This window comes from Macaca mulatta, chromosome 5 (assembly GCF_049350105.2).
Source record: "Macaca mulatta isolate MMU2019108-1 chromosome 5, T2T-MMU8v2.0, whole genome shotgun sequence".
NCBI lineage: Eukaryota > Metazoa > Chordata > Mammalia > Primates > Cercopithecidae > Macaca > Macaca mulatta.
The window spans coordinates 137,302,863-137,320,064 of record NC_133410.1 but is presented as its reverse complement, the minus strand read 5'-3'; the positions used below and the strand labels follow the sequence as shown (position 1 = coordinate 137,320,064).

Below are 17,202 nucleotides of genomic sequence, written 5' to 3'. Positions count from 1 at the left end.
TCTTCCATCTAGTTGAGACCGAGCAATGAAGTCAAAGAACATTCTTTGGTCAAATATGTTTTGGCCTGGATTTGCTAGAAGAGCTCTTTGGACTTGCTGAGAACTCACTCAATTACTGAATCTTCTTTCATTTAACTTTTGTGTTTCTTGGACAGAACTCAAGAGGAAGATATGATTGTAGTGGGGTTCAACAAGGTCACTCTGGTCTGAGTGACAGACAATAATAACGAGCCCCAGAAAGGTACCTGTTTTTCAGGGTGGTGTGATCAGTATTACACAAGAATCTTGCAAGCCATCTTTTACGAGGCCAGCAAGATCACAGAAGGCAATGCCCAGTTTGCCCAGAGACAAGCTGTTTCCTAATCAAGTTTTCTTATACTCGGAACTATGGAAACATTTTCAAAGGTATTATTCTCGGCAGGTTTCCAATAATTCAACATTTCCAGACTTATCCAAATGGCTTCTGAAATATTTGCTGTTTCTTGAGAGCAGCTTTCAGGATGAGGTAATTAAAAGAAACCTATCAATTTGATATTTTTTTTTCCATGAGTAAATAATGTTGACATACTGTTCAAATAAACCCACAATTTACTGCAATCTGTTTTTAGACAAACCCTCCACTTTAACCTCCAAATGGGAAAAAACGAAGAGACTTTCCTCTTCTCATTTAATCAAGAACATATGTTCAAAGATAATACCGGAGGCTTATTCTGGGAAGCGTTCTGCTCTTCCTCCGACAGCCACGCAGCGAGCTCACGAGGCAGCCTCCACACATAATGAAAGCAAACGCCACCATAAATCTCCCGCTCGGCGGAGGTCACTTCAGAAAAATCGCCCGCTGCTCAAATAAGCACCGGCTCTGCTGAGGCACATGGATGGGGGTAACGCCGACTGTGATAAACACCAGCAGGTAGGCTCCAAACGGAGGCCAACCCAGGCAACTCAGAGAGAAGGGAGCCGCGATGAAGCAGGTGTGTGTGCGTGTGTGTGTGTTTACACACAACAGCCCTGGCCCAGTGTGTTCTGGCTGCGAGAACGAGCAACCGTACCGCGAGAGGAGCTGCTCTCCCCACTGGGAGCAGAGCTCCGGAGGCACCAATTTTCATTAAATCTAAGAGTACACACAGGGGCAGGAGGCCAAAACAGTCCTCAAAAGTGAGGCTTTTAAAAACATCTGTTGGGAGCTTTGAGATCGTAGGACAGAGAGAGAGAAGGAGAGAGAGCGAGCGAGCGAGAAAGAGAGAGAGAGAGAGAGAGCGCGCTCAGAGTCCAGCAGTTTCATTTCCAGACTGTGAGTCATAAAAGGAGTACGTAAATCCCTATCGCCGGAATACGCTGACCCAAGTCTGGGTTTACGAACACCTGAACTACATTTCACGGGAATTAGCTTTAAATATCAACCTGATCACAAAGCTTGAAAGGCTTTTCTCCCACCTCAGGATGCTTGGAGTCCTCTGGAACCTGGAATGGAGTTTTCTGACAGCAAAGGTTTACAGGAGCATAACATAAATTATGGAGATTTCCCCGCCAGGCATAAGGATGTGATCACTATAGGCACCTGTGGGCCCAAGCAGGTTACCCACCAATATCCCTTTAAACACCAAATTATGGACTATTAGGCCACTGCTTCAAGGCTTCTACAAATGTGAAACCTTGACAAATTCCCAAATAGAAGCCATAAAACCGATCATTTTTTAAACCTGTATGAGTGACACCAGGAAAATTACAGCAGTGTGGCAGGTCACTGTGAAATAAAGCTGCCAGAGAGAAGCTTATGATGCTGTCATGGAAAAGGCAATTAGAAGGTTACTTTCTCTCAGGTCTAAGATTGGTTCTTGTTCTTCCTACAGCTCCCTGCCTTCCACCTCCCTGCTGCAAAATGGATCAATCTATAATAAGTAGTAGTTATATATCATAAGGCAGCAATTCCTTTTAGTTGTTCCACTATAAAAAAGCATCCAGATTTAGAACTTGACAGGAACCAGTATCGCCTGCCCCCCAGAGCCGGCAGAAAGTCTGTGTGTGTCATTCAGCCAGCATGGAGTCTGGGTGTTTTAAAAGCTTTAATTTGAAGGGGATAAAAACCTGGGCGTTAAGCAATTTGGCTGTGGATATTTAATGCATCAGCCACGCTATAGAATTGGAGCCCTCTATTTAAAATGAGAAATTGAAAACTTACACGCTCTGTAGGCAAGGTGTAAGTAAATGTAGGATGGTAAGCAGAAATCAGCTGAGAACCTGCAGAAACACCATTAGAAGGACTAATGGCATGGTTCAGAAGTGGCCTTAAATAAATGTTAGGGTATTGTTTGTAAGTGTGTAAAACAGGTCTGGCTTTTAATTAGCAGGAGCCATATCTCCCTCTGTTTAGGTAAAGGCATTACTTCTCAAAGAGAATATCCTAACAGGGTCTACATAGGGACTAGGAGGAAACAATGGCCTGGGAGTTGAGATTTACCTCAAGGCACGTTCCTCCTCAATGGCAGCATGGAAATTGGAACTCAGTCTCCTTATCTCTAATTTCCACTCTAACACACTTATTGTAGGTAGAAAAATGCATCCCAAAGATGTCTACATCTTAATCCCCAGAACCTGTACATACAGCACCTCACATGGCAAAAGCGACTTTGCACATATGATTGAGTTAAGGGTTTTGAAATAGGGAGATTACCAGGTGGCCCAAGGGAATCACAAGGGTCCTGATAAGTATGAGAGGGAGCAGGAGAGTGAGGGTCAGAGTCAGAGAGAGACTGGAAGATGCTATACCACTGGCTTTGAAGATGAAGGAAGGGGCCACAAGCCAAGGAATGCAGGCAGCTTCTAAATGCAGGAAAAGGTAAGGAAATTGGTCTTAGAGCCTCCATAAATATGTAATCCTGCCAATGCCTTGATTTCAGCCTTATGAGACCCTTTCAGACTTCTGATCTCTAGAACTGTAAGAGAATACATTGCATTGTTTTAAGCCACTAAGTTTGTGATGGTTTATTACAGTACCAAGAGGAAATCACTACAGTATACTAGCTGGGGATCACATTTCCCCACCTCATTTTGATCTACTCAAAGTAGTCCATTACCTCAGTGCTGGTTAGAGTCTTCATAAAAGCAAAAACAACAGAATTCAGATGCTTCTGCAGTTCTCTCTGGTATGGAGAGCAGGTACAATCCTGAGAACCATACCCTGGAGTTGGACCAGCGTGTACCAAGGTGGGGCTTGGCAGGAGTGGTCCACCCTTTTGGGAAGGAGTGTTTTATCACTGATGTTGTTAAGGGTCCCACAGCAGATTTTTAGTGACTTTTGTTGTTTTTAAATTCTCACAGGCAGTGCACCTCTGATTATCCGTTCCAGCATGATCTGCTCCCACTGTCCACACCTACCACTAACCTCCATCATTGGTCTTTAGTGTCTTCTACTTTTCTTTTTTGATTTTGTTTTTGTTTTATTTTTAAAAAATTTTTAACTTTTCTTTACGCCACTCTCTCGTGGCACCTTGTTGGCTCTCTGCTCTGTGTCTCTTTCCCATATGAATGATTCCTAAAGGAAAGATTTTTTTCTAATTGTCACCTCTGTGTTAAGAAATTAGTTGGAAAGAACTTAAAGTATGAGGGTTCACCAACTATTTCTGGCGTATTAGAATACTCTATTTCATTTGGGTGTGTTTCATTAATGACTTCTACCCTCTTATCCCTGCTTCTTCTTCAAGCCTTCAAGACCCCTCAAAGTTAATCTCTTCAGGTGAAATTTCAGGTTCCTTGTTTGGGTGGGCCTTTTCCAGAGTGTCTCATGTACATTGTGTAGATACAGCTTTGGAGTCAGACAGACCAGGGTTTGACTCCCTGACACACCATTTACTAGTGATGTCACCTTGAAAAAATTATTTATTGTCTCACTTTGTTTCTCTGTAAAATGGAGAACATAATAATGATCTTGCTCCATGGTGAGAAATTAATGAGATTTTGTATTTCAAGTGTTTAGCAGAGTGTGACCCACACAAGCCACAGAAATCGTGGTGGTGGATAAGTCACAAAGCGCTTAGTGCCCGTATTTCTCGGATTCTGAAACTTCTGGTCGCATAGGATTTGAAAACCCATTTACATCCTATGGGACCAGAAGTTTCAGAATCTGAGTGTTGAAAAGAAATATCCACCAAATGTGTAACAGCAGCAAGAATTTACACATGGCTAGCTGTGAACCTTCTTCTTGGATAGCGGACTCCAATAGGAACAAGCAATGGTAAGAGATGATCTACAGCCCTGTCCAAAAGAATACAAAAGGTTTAGTAGGGAGAAGATATAAAGACATAATTACTGAATTACTGGCATTTATCACTCTATACTGAAGTGTTATTACAACTGAGGATGATGAGAAGACCCAGGAGACAAAATCTTCCAAGGGAATCAGGAACAAGGGCACAGAGGTAATGAATTTTGAGTTGGGTCCTGGCACGTGAGTAGGAGTTTGCAAAGCAGAAAATAGGAGAAAAATTATACCAGGCAGAGAAAAGTGTATAAGAAAACCAAAGTAAAAGAATAGCAAGATCTCCTGAGCATAACAATAATATTGAAACCATGGGTACAAATTAAATCCAGTTCAATGAGTTAAAGCCATGGCCCCTTGCTCTGAATCATCAACAACCTAACTTTCTCTGGATCTGCTGCAAAGCGATTTCAGGGTCACACCAAACATTCTTCCTTAACTAAAAACGATGCCTTGAGAATTCACTGATGGCCACAGTGCAATCAATACTAATCAGTTAATATGCACTGGCCCTGAGATAACAGAGCACCTAGAATCCCAATGTATGAATTCATACCTAATCAATATACTGCCTTATATGAGTTGAGGATTTGTTCACATTCCAAAGCATTTTAGTAAGATGCTAAGAAAAATCAATAACTTATTAAATACCAGTTACTGCATTAAAACAAACAATTAATCATCTTTGTTGCTATTATATTGGGACCAGAGATCTGACTTTATATGTTTTTCATTGGTGTGCATGCTCACAGGTTTACTCCCTTCATTAGAGGAAATGACAGAACTCATGACAGCAATGCTATCAAGAAGGAAGTTTCAGTTTAAGAACCCCTCTGGGCTTGCAGAATAACACACTACAGCCGAGATGGTGCTACTATAAGAAATGGACTCCCCAGCACATTATTGAAGACAAAAAAACCCCTGCAGCAATAAAAAAAAAAAAAAAAAAAAAAAAAGCAGGGGGATGGGGGCAAAGCGATAACTTCAGCTGGAAGTGATGAAAATCAATTGTTAGAAGTAGAAGAGACCTTATGCTACTAAAACAATAATCATCACTTCAAATATTTCCTGCTCTTGAAATATTTTGTCAGTGCCCTGTGATACCAGGAAATAAAGTTACGTTCATTTCCAGTTTTAAGATGGAAATGGGAGTTCACATTAGCGTACATATATATTTTGTGAAATGGAAAAATGAGACCCACTGTCAGCCACAATAATAAGTACCTTTCTCAAAAAATGAAGACTTCTGGTCCTGTTTCATTGACCTGTTAGGAACAGTTAACTTTTTAATTTTTTTTTTTTTTTTTTTGAATACAGATTTCAAGTTGCCTCTTCCACGGCCATGATGTCATCAATTTCTTAGGAATATAGAGAAAAGGTTGAACTATATGCCTATGAACCTGTGAATAAGTTACTCTTCTTATCTATGGAAATGTCCCCTACACTTAAAAAGTATGATCAGTATTATGTAAGCTAAACTGAGAAGTGCTGAGTTAAACAAAATTATCTCACTAAATTATATCTGATAGGGTTTTTTTTTTTTCCCTAGGAATCTTTGAATAGCATTTCTTAAGAAATTGTGATTATTAGGTCCAAATAATTTAAAGTTGCCATTTCATTTGGAGTTGGTTGATTTTTGTGTGAATGTTTTTGCAAAGAGCATTCATATGTGAGTCTTCCCTGCAGGCTGCATGGTGCAGTGGAAAGAAAACAGATACTACATTTATTAGTCTGGATTTGAATCCTAACCACCCTCACACTGTCTTTAGTCAGTAATTTTACTTTTCTAAGTCAGTATTTTCAGATATTAAATAGAGGCAAATAACATTTCCCCTACGTACCTCGCTGGAGTATCATTATGACGAGCTAAAGTCGTGTGTATAAAAGACTATTATAAAATCTGGGACCCTAACTGGTTAGTCATCCTGTTTTGTTGCACTAAAAGAAACACAACAAAAAGAAACCCAGCAACTGAAATTTATTTGCATCTTTAAAGAGTACTAAAAGAGATCGAATTTATAATTCACAGCACTTTTTTTTCTTTTTTTCTTTCTTTTTTTTTTTTTTGAGACTGAGTTTCGCTCTTGTCACCCAGGCTGGAGTGCAATGGCGTGACCTTCAGCTCACTGCAACCTCTACGTCCTGGGTTCAAGCAATTCTCCAGCCTCAGCCTCCCAAGTAGCTGGGATTATAGGTGCCCACCACCATGCCCAGCTAATTTTTGTATTTTTAGTAGAGATAGGGTCTCACCATGTTGGCCAGGCTGCTATTGAACTCCTGACCTCAGGTGATCTGCCTGCCTCAGCCTCCCAAAGTGCTGGGATTACAGGTGTGAGCCACCGCGCTTGGCCAATTCACAGCACATTTCTGATAGTCCCCCTTACTGTACCTGTCAAGTTCTCTCACACGCGCACATTCTCACATATGGTTGTTTTGGAGTCTCTTTCTTTATCAACTCCTCCCTCTCAACTCTCCACCCAACCCCTCTCCAACACTCAGGACTCAAACCTTGTCTATACTGTCTTCTCCCCCATCCCCTGGGTACCACCTCTTCTCCTCAAGCTCTTTATTGCATATATCATTTTGGCTTTCTGCCTGCCTTCCATACAGCTATGCTCCAGATTCTCCACCAGAAAAGCCTAGGGGGGAATCCAGCAGGCAAGAATCTTCCATGCAACACTCCTATCCCCAAGCAAGTGGTGTGGAATGAAGAGACGGAGAATACGCGTACATTCATATTTTTCACTTTGGGAGGCTGAGCAGGCAGATCACCTGAGGTCAAGGGTTTGAGACCAGCCTGGCCAACATAGTGAAACCCCATCTCTACCCAAAATAGAAAAATTAGCCGGGCATGGCAGCACATGCCTGTAATCCCAGCTACGTGGGAGGCTGAGGCACAAGAATCGATTAAGCCCAGGAGGCAGAGGTTGCAGTGAGCTGAGATCATCCCATTGCACTCTAGCCTGGGCAACAGAGTGAGACCTGTCTGAAAAAAAAACAAAACACACACACATACACACACACATAATTTTAATCCTTTTTGCACATTAATATTTTCACCCTAGCTGTTGTTCTCTATGCATATTAATAATTATATTGTCTTTTAGTTTTTAGTTTAGGTAATAAGGTCTTTATTTTCAAAATAAGTAAAACAAATAGCAAGGAATTGACCCAGCAATTGATTCAGGATCCCAGAATCAGTCAAGAATGTAGGTAGAAAGTGAGTTTTAATTTTTTTCTACTCTACAGAACAGTAGTTCCTAGAGTATGTTCTAAGATATCCCTAGAAATGCCTCTGAGAAAGAAATCCAAGGCCAAATACAACAGAAAAGTGCTGTACTCTGTCTTCCTTCAAGGGGCCGGGGTCCACAATGCATACTGGCAACTGAGGGAAGTCCTGAGTTTGTAAAGAAATCTATTCACAAAAACAGAGATTAGAGACTTAGTGGGAAAAGCAAGATTATAAAACATTTAGGACAATATCTTTAATCTCTTGTAGGGAAACTTTCTTTTTTTTTTTTTTTTTTTTTTTTAATAAAGAAAAGAGATTTAATTGGCTCGTGGTTCCATAGGTTGTACAGGAAGCATAGCAGCTTCTGCTTCCAGGGAGATGTCAGGAAATTTGGAATCATGACAGAAGGTGAAGGGGAAGCACACACGTCTTACATGGCCAGAGCAGAAGGAAAAGAGAGCGGGAAACTTTCTTAAATTGGACCCCAAAAGCACAACCATAACATAAAAGATTGATACATTCATCTATATTAAAATGTAAAACTTCTCTTCATGAGAGAACATCATTAAGTAATGAAAACATGAATCACAAATTGAGAGAAGAAATTTTGCAATACGTAACTTAAGAATTACAATGAAGAAAGCATAAAGAACTCCTAAAAGTCAATAAGGAAAAGATAACCCAGTTAGAAATTGGGCAAGAACATGGATAGTAGCATTTATGGAAGAGGAAGCTTAAACAACCAACAAATATATGAAAAGATGCTCAAATTCACTAGTAATAAAGGAGATGAGAACCAAAATCACAATGAGATGGCAAAAAATTCAAGTCTGACAATACCAGGTGTTGGTGGGGATACAGGGCAATGACATTTAAAGCCTGTTAGACTGAATGAAAATTAGAATTGTCACTTTGGATCACAATTTGGTTAATCCTATAAAGGTGAAGATGTACCTACCCTCACACCCACTGATATATACCTAGAGAAATTCTTGCACATGTGCTCTAAAAAACGTGTACCAGGAAGTTTCTAACACCATTGTTTGTGATGGTAAAACACCAAAGCCAAACTAATATTAATGAGACAAGAAAATGGCAAATGAATTGTTCATAAACAAAATAAATAACAGCAAAGAAAATGAACCACAGCTATGTGTATCAACACATATAAAGTCCAGAAACACAGAATGGAATAAAGGACAAGTCTCAGAAGAATATCCACTGCATGATTTCATATAAAGCTAATTCAAAAGCTTTTTAAAAAAAATTTTTTTTAGACAAGGTTTGCTCTGTCACCCAGGCTAGAGTACAGTGGTACCATCTTGGCGCAATGCAGCCTTGACCTCCTGGGCTCAACTGATCTTCCTTCCTCAGCCTCCTGAGTAGCTGGGACTACAGGCATGTGCCACCATGCCTGGCTAATATTTTTTCAAAAATTTTTTATAGACATATGGTCTCACTAAGTTGCTCAGGCTGGTCTTGAACTCCTGGCCTCAAGCAATCCTCCCACCTTGCTGCGATTACAGGTGTGAGGCACCAGGCCCAGCCCAAAAGCATATATAAATCTAAAAGATATCATTTAAGGATATATATATTTATATACCTATAGTAGAACCATTATGAAAAACAAAACTCAAACACAAAATTCAGAATACTGATTACTCTGGGGAAAGGAGGAGGCTACAATCAGAAAGGGGCAACCAGGGGACCCTCCGGGATTGGCAGTGTATTTGTTAAGCTGGGTTTTTATTGTTCTTTATAGTGGGTGTGTGTGTGTGTGTGTGTGTGTGTATAAATTTTTTGTATGCATTAATATTACATGCATTCATTTTAATTTTTAATTTAACTTATTTAGCTCAGTATCTCACAGACATTGCCCATGTAATCCTTTTATCTCCTTACACATACTAACACCCAGTCAAGTTCAGTTTGGGAAACACTGCTCTAGGCCTTAAAACCTCTCTTTTGGCAAAGAGACTCGCCCCAGCCAAAACTTGGGGCTATTATTCCAGCAGGGCCAGGATGCCAGGACAGATGCCTAGCTCTTCCTGGGGCCACGCTTCTCCAGGCTATGCTGGTGCATGTCTTCATAAGCACACATAAACTGTACATACCAGCCTCACTTCACGTTTTAAAAGTCCTTGTTGTGGAAGTAGAAGGTGGTCTGTTGATGTATACAAAACTAACTGATATTCAACTCCCCCACGTCCTTGAAGTCCACTTTCTCTCCCCAGCATGTCCAGGTACACATGGCAGGAGAGACAACACTTCAAGCAGAGGTGCACGTTCCTGTAAGAATGAAAATTATTCTGGAGAGCTCAGTGGTTTCTGGGTTTTACCATGGAAGTATCTAGTCAGGCGCAGCATTTTCTGAGGCAATTCCCCTGTGCAGCTAATGCCTAATAATCTTCAAATATAAATAGCTCCTGCTGGGCTTTTGATGTTCACACCTTGGTGGACTCGTTGAGAGATACTTTACAGCTGGTTGCATTGCTGAGAAGCCAACATATTTTTCGCCATACCTTTGCTGATAAAGGACTTTTGAATCGCTGTGATTGTAGCAATATTAAACTCCCATGCATGGCCATTGGCTTTAGTCGCTCATTAGTATCAGGTTTAATGAGGTCAGGCTAAAAGAAGATTGTATGGTCTTCAACTGAGTTGATATTGATTGTCACTACCGTGGAGTGGCCTACTATACTTTAGACCCCTGGTTCAGAGGGAATATTTCATTTTCACGAACATTGTCTTCCATTGTGAAGATTGATTTCAGCATAATGATCCATCACCTGAGGAGATTCACTCTGCTGCTTCGAAACTCATATCTTGTAACCAGACATTTTATATTCTCTGAGTCTCCCATTCCCAGCTCCCCGGCTTACTGCACCTGTTTTTTTCATAGCTCACAGTCCTCTCTCCTTACAGGGGATGCCACAAAGATGTTCGCCCCTCACTTTTTTCCCCATTTTCTTTTTCTAGAAACCTTGTCGCTTACACAGTTTCTAGCTCAGGAGCAAGCCATCTATCATCGCATGAGGTGAAGGTGGCACGGAGCAGTGTGTGCTGAAGCAGAACCAACATGGAAATGGTGAATTTGTTTTCACAAAGTGTCAAATGGACTGAGGTGTCCTTAACACACTGGCTTTACCCCGGAATGGCATTTGGAGGGCAAGGAGCTGACATTTTCCTCAACCCAAGGCTAGGAGGTCAGATGAGCAGCAAGAAGATACTGGAAATCCATCCCCACTGTCTCCCTGGGTCTCACGTCACACTTTCTCTTTGCACATCTGCTCGGTCTCCTCTCTTTCTCTGCTCACTAGCCTTCTCTGGTCCCAGCCCATAAAGCAGAGTTCATGACTGCCCCAGGTCTCCTGAGGACACATAGTCCAACCATACTTCTCTCCAGTCCCAAATCCAAATTACCGGAGTTGCAATTTCAGTTGACTCCGTCTGGATCAGCTGCCAATCCACTGGAGCCAGAGGTCAGGGGCACAAGCACCCAAATGTTCCTAGGGGCCATTTCCTCTGACTCTGGGAGCCCAATTAAGAGTGTTATTACAAGCTGGACAGACATACCAAAGTGCATCCAATATACGCACCTGTCCTTAAGAACATAATAATACTTTAAAAAATCATGATGATGCATTCTATCATTTATTTTACAAATAATCAATGAACACCTAATTTGTCATGCACTGTGCTAGGTGCTGAGGATTCAGACAGATGAAGTCCAGCCCTCTAGTGCGAGAGGTAAACAAAAGAATAAACCAACTTACAAACAAAATAATAACAGATTGCAATAACTGCCACATAAAAAATGGAAGGGGTTATGTGACAGAGTATTACAGGGATGCACGTGGAGGCATGCTTATCTGAGCCCTCTTGAAGAGCTAATGTTAAATACCTAAGGAAGAAGGTGATTTCAGCAGAGGGGATGGGGGCCCTGAGGTGGAAAAGAACCTAGAGGATATAATATGAGTTTAGAGACATGGACAGGATCCAGTTCACTCGGGGCCTGTGCACCATGCTAGGAGGCTGGGATTTTATTCTAAGGGCACAAGGAAGATGTCGATAAAGATCAAGCAGAGGAGAGCTTGATCTGACTTATGTATTTAAAAGATGACTTTGGGGTGGGATAGTGTGGAAGCAGGGAGGCTGTTTAGGAAACTGTTGTGGTAGTTCAGGAGAGAGAGCAGATGAACCTTTGGGAGGGTGGCAGTCATTAGGATGGACAGATGCTACAGTCCAAATGTTTGTGGCCCCCAAAATTCATACATTGAAATCCAATCCCCAATGTGATCATATTAAGAGGTGAGGCCTTTAGGAGGTGATTAGGTCATGAGTGGGGAGCTCTCATAAATGGGATTAGTGCTGTTATAAAAGAGCCTGAGGCAGCTCATTTGCCCATTCCACCAGGTGAGGAAGCAGCGAGAACGTGCCATCCATGAATCAGAAAATGGGCCCTAAGCAAATCTACTGGCACCTTGATGCAGGACTTCCAGCCTCCAGAACCATGAGAAATAAACGTCTGTTGTTTGTAAGTTGCTCAAACTGTAGTCTTTTGTTGTAGTCACACAAACTAAGACAACTGAAGAACCAGATTCTAGATGTATTTTGTAGTAGGACAGCCCAGAACTTGCTGATGCATAGGATTTGAGGAGGAAAAAAAAGAAGAATTTCAGATGACTCTTAGCTTAGGTTTCAGTGGCTGCATGGATGGTGAGCCATTTTCTGGAATAGGGCAGATTGGAATGACTGACCAGGCCTTTATCACAGAAGACGTCAAAGCAAGAACTCTGCAGCCCCAGACATCAAGGTTCTTGGAACCTGATCTGCTGAGGAACTCTTGGTTCTCTCTGTAGTCCAAGGGCCCTAATTCTTATAGACCATCACTGTAATTTCACTTCAGTCACCCCAACCGTACCTCCTCCCTCAAAACCTACCTATCTATCCCTAGGATGCTTAGAGGAAGAAAGGCTTGGGGTTGATGCAGTGAATTAACCCAAATATCAATTCTCTCCTTTCTAACTCTGTACATTGTTAGGACAACATTGCTCCAAGTGCCATATCAGCCTCCACCTCTACAATAAGGGCAGGGAGAACATATTTACTTCACAGAGCTTTCATTTTTAAAACTGAAACAAAGCTATATATCTAAAGTACTTACCACAGTGCCTACATTATGTTGAGTGTTTGGTATATATTGGATGTCATTATCCTTAGCATTTCTTTTTTTTTTTTTTTTTCATTTCTTTTACTTTTTTCAAAGTAAATTTATTGCCAGGTTCAAATCTGCTGCTTATACAGAGAGACTGGAAATAAGTTTTGTTTGTCTTTAGCTCTACAGATGAGGGATGTTTTGTAGCAGTATAATTATCCAGGCAAAAAATTTCACCACCAGGAAAATAGATGTTCAATTGCATTTGCCCAAAATAAAAATTAAGATGGATTAAGACATAAAATCTTTTCCTGATTTGTGAAAGTATTTGTACGAAATGTCTTACCAAGATATAAAATTAAATTACATTTAGTTATACATTTAATTAATTCCTTATTGAAAAGAATAAAGTACACGAAATGAGAACTATTCCAGAAATTCAGTATATATGGTCATTGTCCAATGGAGATCAATATAATGGGATTTTACTTGCATTTCCTGCCAAAGAATTGCTTTTCTGGCATGTAGACATCACTTAGAGGTTGAAGACAACAAAAGAATGTCTCACTAAAGAGCATTCTGGTATCTCTTTTCCTATAAATTCTCAAGTGTGGAGCAGACAGAGTATGTCTACTAATTAAATGTAATAATCTCTTTCAAGAGGTTAGCACTTATGTTATCTAATGTGATTCCCTCTATTCCCACTATTCAGCCACACATTTTGTCTTGGAGGCCATCTCTTCAGACAGGAAGATAATATATTCTCAAGACTCGGGGGGACCTTAAAGGCCAACTCATCCAACTCTCCATCAGGATAGAAAATAAATGAGATAAAGAAATATTCTCTGCTGTTTGAGTTCTACCCAAAGCATAGAATAGCCAATAGCCTTGGAGAGAATATACAAGGGAATAGCTACTGCTATTCCCACCATCCCGCATTCAGCTGCCCTTGCAGGAAAAGCAAGCAATCCTGCCTCATTGATGGGCAGAGCTTTACCATGTTCACAAAGTTAAAGCAATCTCCTACTGAGATTCCATGATAGGCCTCCTCTTAGTCTTAGTAGTGACCTTTCCTTTTGAAGGAAGTCCCCATGAGCCACAAATATCTGATAAAACCCAATACATCAAAGAAGCAGAGTGTGCTAGGTAGAATAATGAACCCCTATAGATGCCCACATCCCAATCCTCAGAACCTGTGAATACATTCTATTTGCACATGAGCTATGATATTTATATGGTAATATAACATAGAAATGTGTATGTATGTACATTTCTGTTCATATGTATGAAGTATATTGTTACTAATCAGTGGTTAACCTTGAGACAGGGAGATTTTCCTGTCCTGGAGTATCCAGATGCCCCAATGTGATCACAAGTGTCCTTATAAGTGAAAGTGGGAAGCAAGAGAGTGCGGGTCAGAGTCAGAGAGAGATTGGAAGAGGCTGCCCTGCTGGCTGTAAAGATGCGGGAAGGGGCCACGGCTAAGAAATGCAGGCAGCCTCTAGAGCTGGGAAAGGTAAGGAACCAGATCCTCCCACAGAGCCTACTGAAAGAAGCACAGCCCTGAGGACATTGTTTCTAAGCCTAATAAGGCCCATTTCAGACATGTGTCCCCAGAACCGTAAGGGAATAAATCCATGCTGTTTTAAGCCACGAAGTTTGTAGTCATTTGTTACAGGAGTAATTGAAAACCAGTATGTAGGGTGGGTAAACATGAGAGGGTAACAAGAGACTTCATTTCCTCCCAAAGCCTCTTGGAAACCTCACAGGAGCCCCAGTTGAAGAGCCGTGTATGTGTGTTCCTGACCCCCCAAGGGCCAACCCACAGCTTCCAGCTACTGATGGCTTTTTATCGTGGCATAGTGAAGGCAAACCAGGTACTCATATGCAAAATAATTTCAAAGAGAGAGTTAAGGTGGGGAGAAATTAACGGACATTTTAAACAGGCCAGGCATGAAGTGGTGAGCATGGAAACAGAGTAGCAGCGATTAAAGAAAAGCCATGACTTTAGGGTCACTTCCCCACCACCAAGCCTTGGCCATCCTGGCTTTCCCTCTGTTCCTACAACTCTCTGTGCTCATGGAGAGCTTGGGCCCTTCTGCTTGAAAAGATCTCTCCCCTGATAGTACATGGACTCAGAGCTCACATTCAATGGCACCACCTCCAAAAGCTTTTCTGTGCCCACCCCGTCTATGGCAGCCACCCAGGCAGCATTATATGTCTTTGCTTCAATTCTGTACTAAGCACTTAACAAACTCCCATGAGTTTCTTGTTTATATGTTTACATATTTATTTATCATCTATTTTCTCCACCTGGAATATAAGCTCCATAACAACCAGCACTCTGTCTTCTGCCCACTTACATCCTCAGGGCCTAGATGAGTACCTGGCACACAGGAGGTGCTCAATAAATATATGTAGAAGGAACAAATAAAAGTGGAAAGTCCTCAGTTATTCACTGGATAGAGAAGGAAACAGAAGGATGAATCAGGAGTGCTGGGAAGGGAAGAGCGTGGTCCCTTTAAACAATATGGAAGAGGGACAGGGAAGTGCTGGGTAGAGGAGGGCGGGTCCCTGGCTAGGACTTCACCCCCACAGACCTAGGTGAGGACAGGCACTTCTGCCTATGTGTCCAAATGTTACATTTCCCAAGATCACCCTGGCCCACCACACCCCCATCCTGGGCCTATAGAAACCTGACACCCTAGCAAGGCAGAGAAAAGTGGCTGGACATGGAGAGGAACAGGTCAGTGGAAGCAGACACAAGCGGCTGGATGGTGAAAGGATGTTGAGGGGAGCATGCTGGCAGAAGAGTACACCGACAGACTTCACAGGCCATCGACCTGCGGGTCGAGGCGGAGTTTGGCCGGGGCACTCTGAGGAGAGCAAGGGCACCCAGCGGCCCAACTCCAGGGGAAACTATCTCCCTTCTGGCTCATCCATCGGCGAAGAGCTACTTCCACGCAATAAAACTCCAAACCCATGTGTGATCTGATTCTTCCGGTACATCAAGGCAAGAAACCCTGGGATACAGAAATCCCTCTGTTCTTGCAACAAGGTTCATTGAGCTGGTTAATACAAGCCACCTATAGATGACAAACTAAGAGAGCACCCTTTAACACACGCCCACTGGGGCTTGAGGAGCTGTAAACATTTACCCCTAGACACTGCCATGGGGTTGGAGCCCCACAGCCTGCCCGTCTGTATGCTCCCCTAGAGGTCTGAGCAGCAGGGCACTGAAGAAGCGAGCCACACCCGAATTGCACGCCCTGCAAGGGAGACAAGGGAACCTTTCACGTTTTAATATATGGCTCCAACGTGTTTACCCTTAAGTACCTAGAGAGGGTGGTGCCATGGACAGAGATAGGAGAACAGAGACAAAATGTAAATTCAGGATATAAAACCAAGGATGAGTTTGATTTTCAGTATGTCAGGCATGGAGTAACAGCAGGAAGTCCTGTGGGCACTCAAACTCATCAACTACCAATTCAGCTTGTTTTTTCATCGTCTTCCTAAACTGGCTCCTGTCTTCTTCCTCTCTCTACTCCATTTGGTGATACCACCATTCAAGCAGTTGTCCAAGCTAGAAAGCTAGGAATTTATCCTGGACTCCCTTTTCTCACTTGTTCCAAAATCCGATCAGGCCAATTTTCAAATTGCCAAATTTAAGTAAGAGGCATATTTTTTCTTCCACATATGCTGCCCTTTTCTTTGATGAATCCTATCAGTATGCTATCTTGCAGTTTTTTTAAAAAAATAAATACACTTACTCAGTTTCTTCAAGGTAAAGATAACATTTTAACAATGAATGAAAAAATAGCTACTTCTCAAAAGAAATCCCTATCGAAGAGAACTTTAAAAATAGACATTTAAAAATGTTTCCATATCATGTGATTTTATTGCCAAAAATAACATAAGGGGGTCATGTGTACACACATGGGTATCAGAACACTTTAGAAGCTTGGCATACAGACTTTACTAAACTATTTTACGTTTTTTAGAAAAGAGGTTCAGCAGATAACGGAAACTATTTGTTAACACGACGAAAAGTACATATCTCTTCCAGTTAGCCTGCAAGAACAACTGATTGATATCAGGGAAAAAACATATTTACTAACTTGAATTTCATCAAAGACATGTGCGTCATTACTAATAGAATTGAGCACAGAGTCTCATGATTAGTAAGTGCGCTTCCATTTGGAGCTCCATATCTTTATGAAGCCTTTTCCAGCTACATCAGCCACTACAAGCAAGAACTGAAATACACTGAGAACAAGACCTGCAAATCACAGTATCACAAGAATTAAACCAAAACTTAAACAAAATAATTAGGTGTATTCAATCATTAGGTTTGTCTATTATAAATAAATAAAAATTATTTAAATGCTTTAATCCCTTTTCTATTTTATCCTTTTACTGTTTATATTTTGGACTATGTTTTTAAATGGATATAATATATTAGTGGAGCAATAAACATATAATTGATTTGAAATGTAAGTACACTGTGAGTGTGTAGCGGAGATTTCCATACCCACAGGATGTTCGATTGCTGGAGCC

The 17,202-nt window shown here is 41.4% G+C and overlaps 1 long non-coding RNA gene across 1 annotated transcript; it reads left to right on the top strand.

The window, feature by feature from the left end:
- The first annotated feature begins 743 nt into the window (after positions 1 to 743).
- Positions 744 to 12,025, top strand: LOC114678396 (uncharacterized). The gene is made up of 3 exons (XR_013417299.1): positions 744 to 910; positions 1,851 to 2,836; positions 10,467 to 12,025. It is a non-coding gene; the product is annotated as an uncharacterized LOC114678396 (long non-coding RNA).
- Positions 12,026 to 17,202: the final 5,177 nt, after the last annotated feature.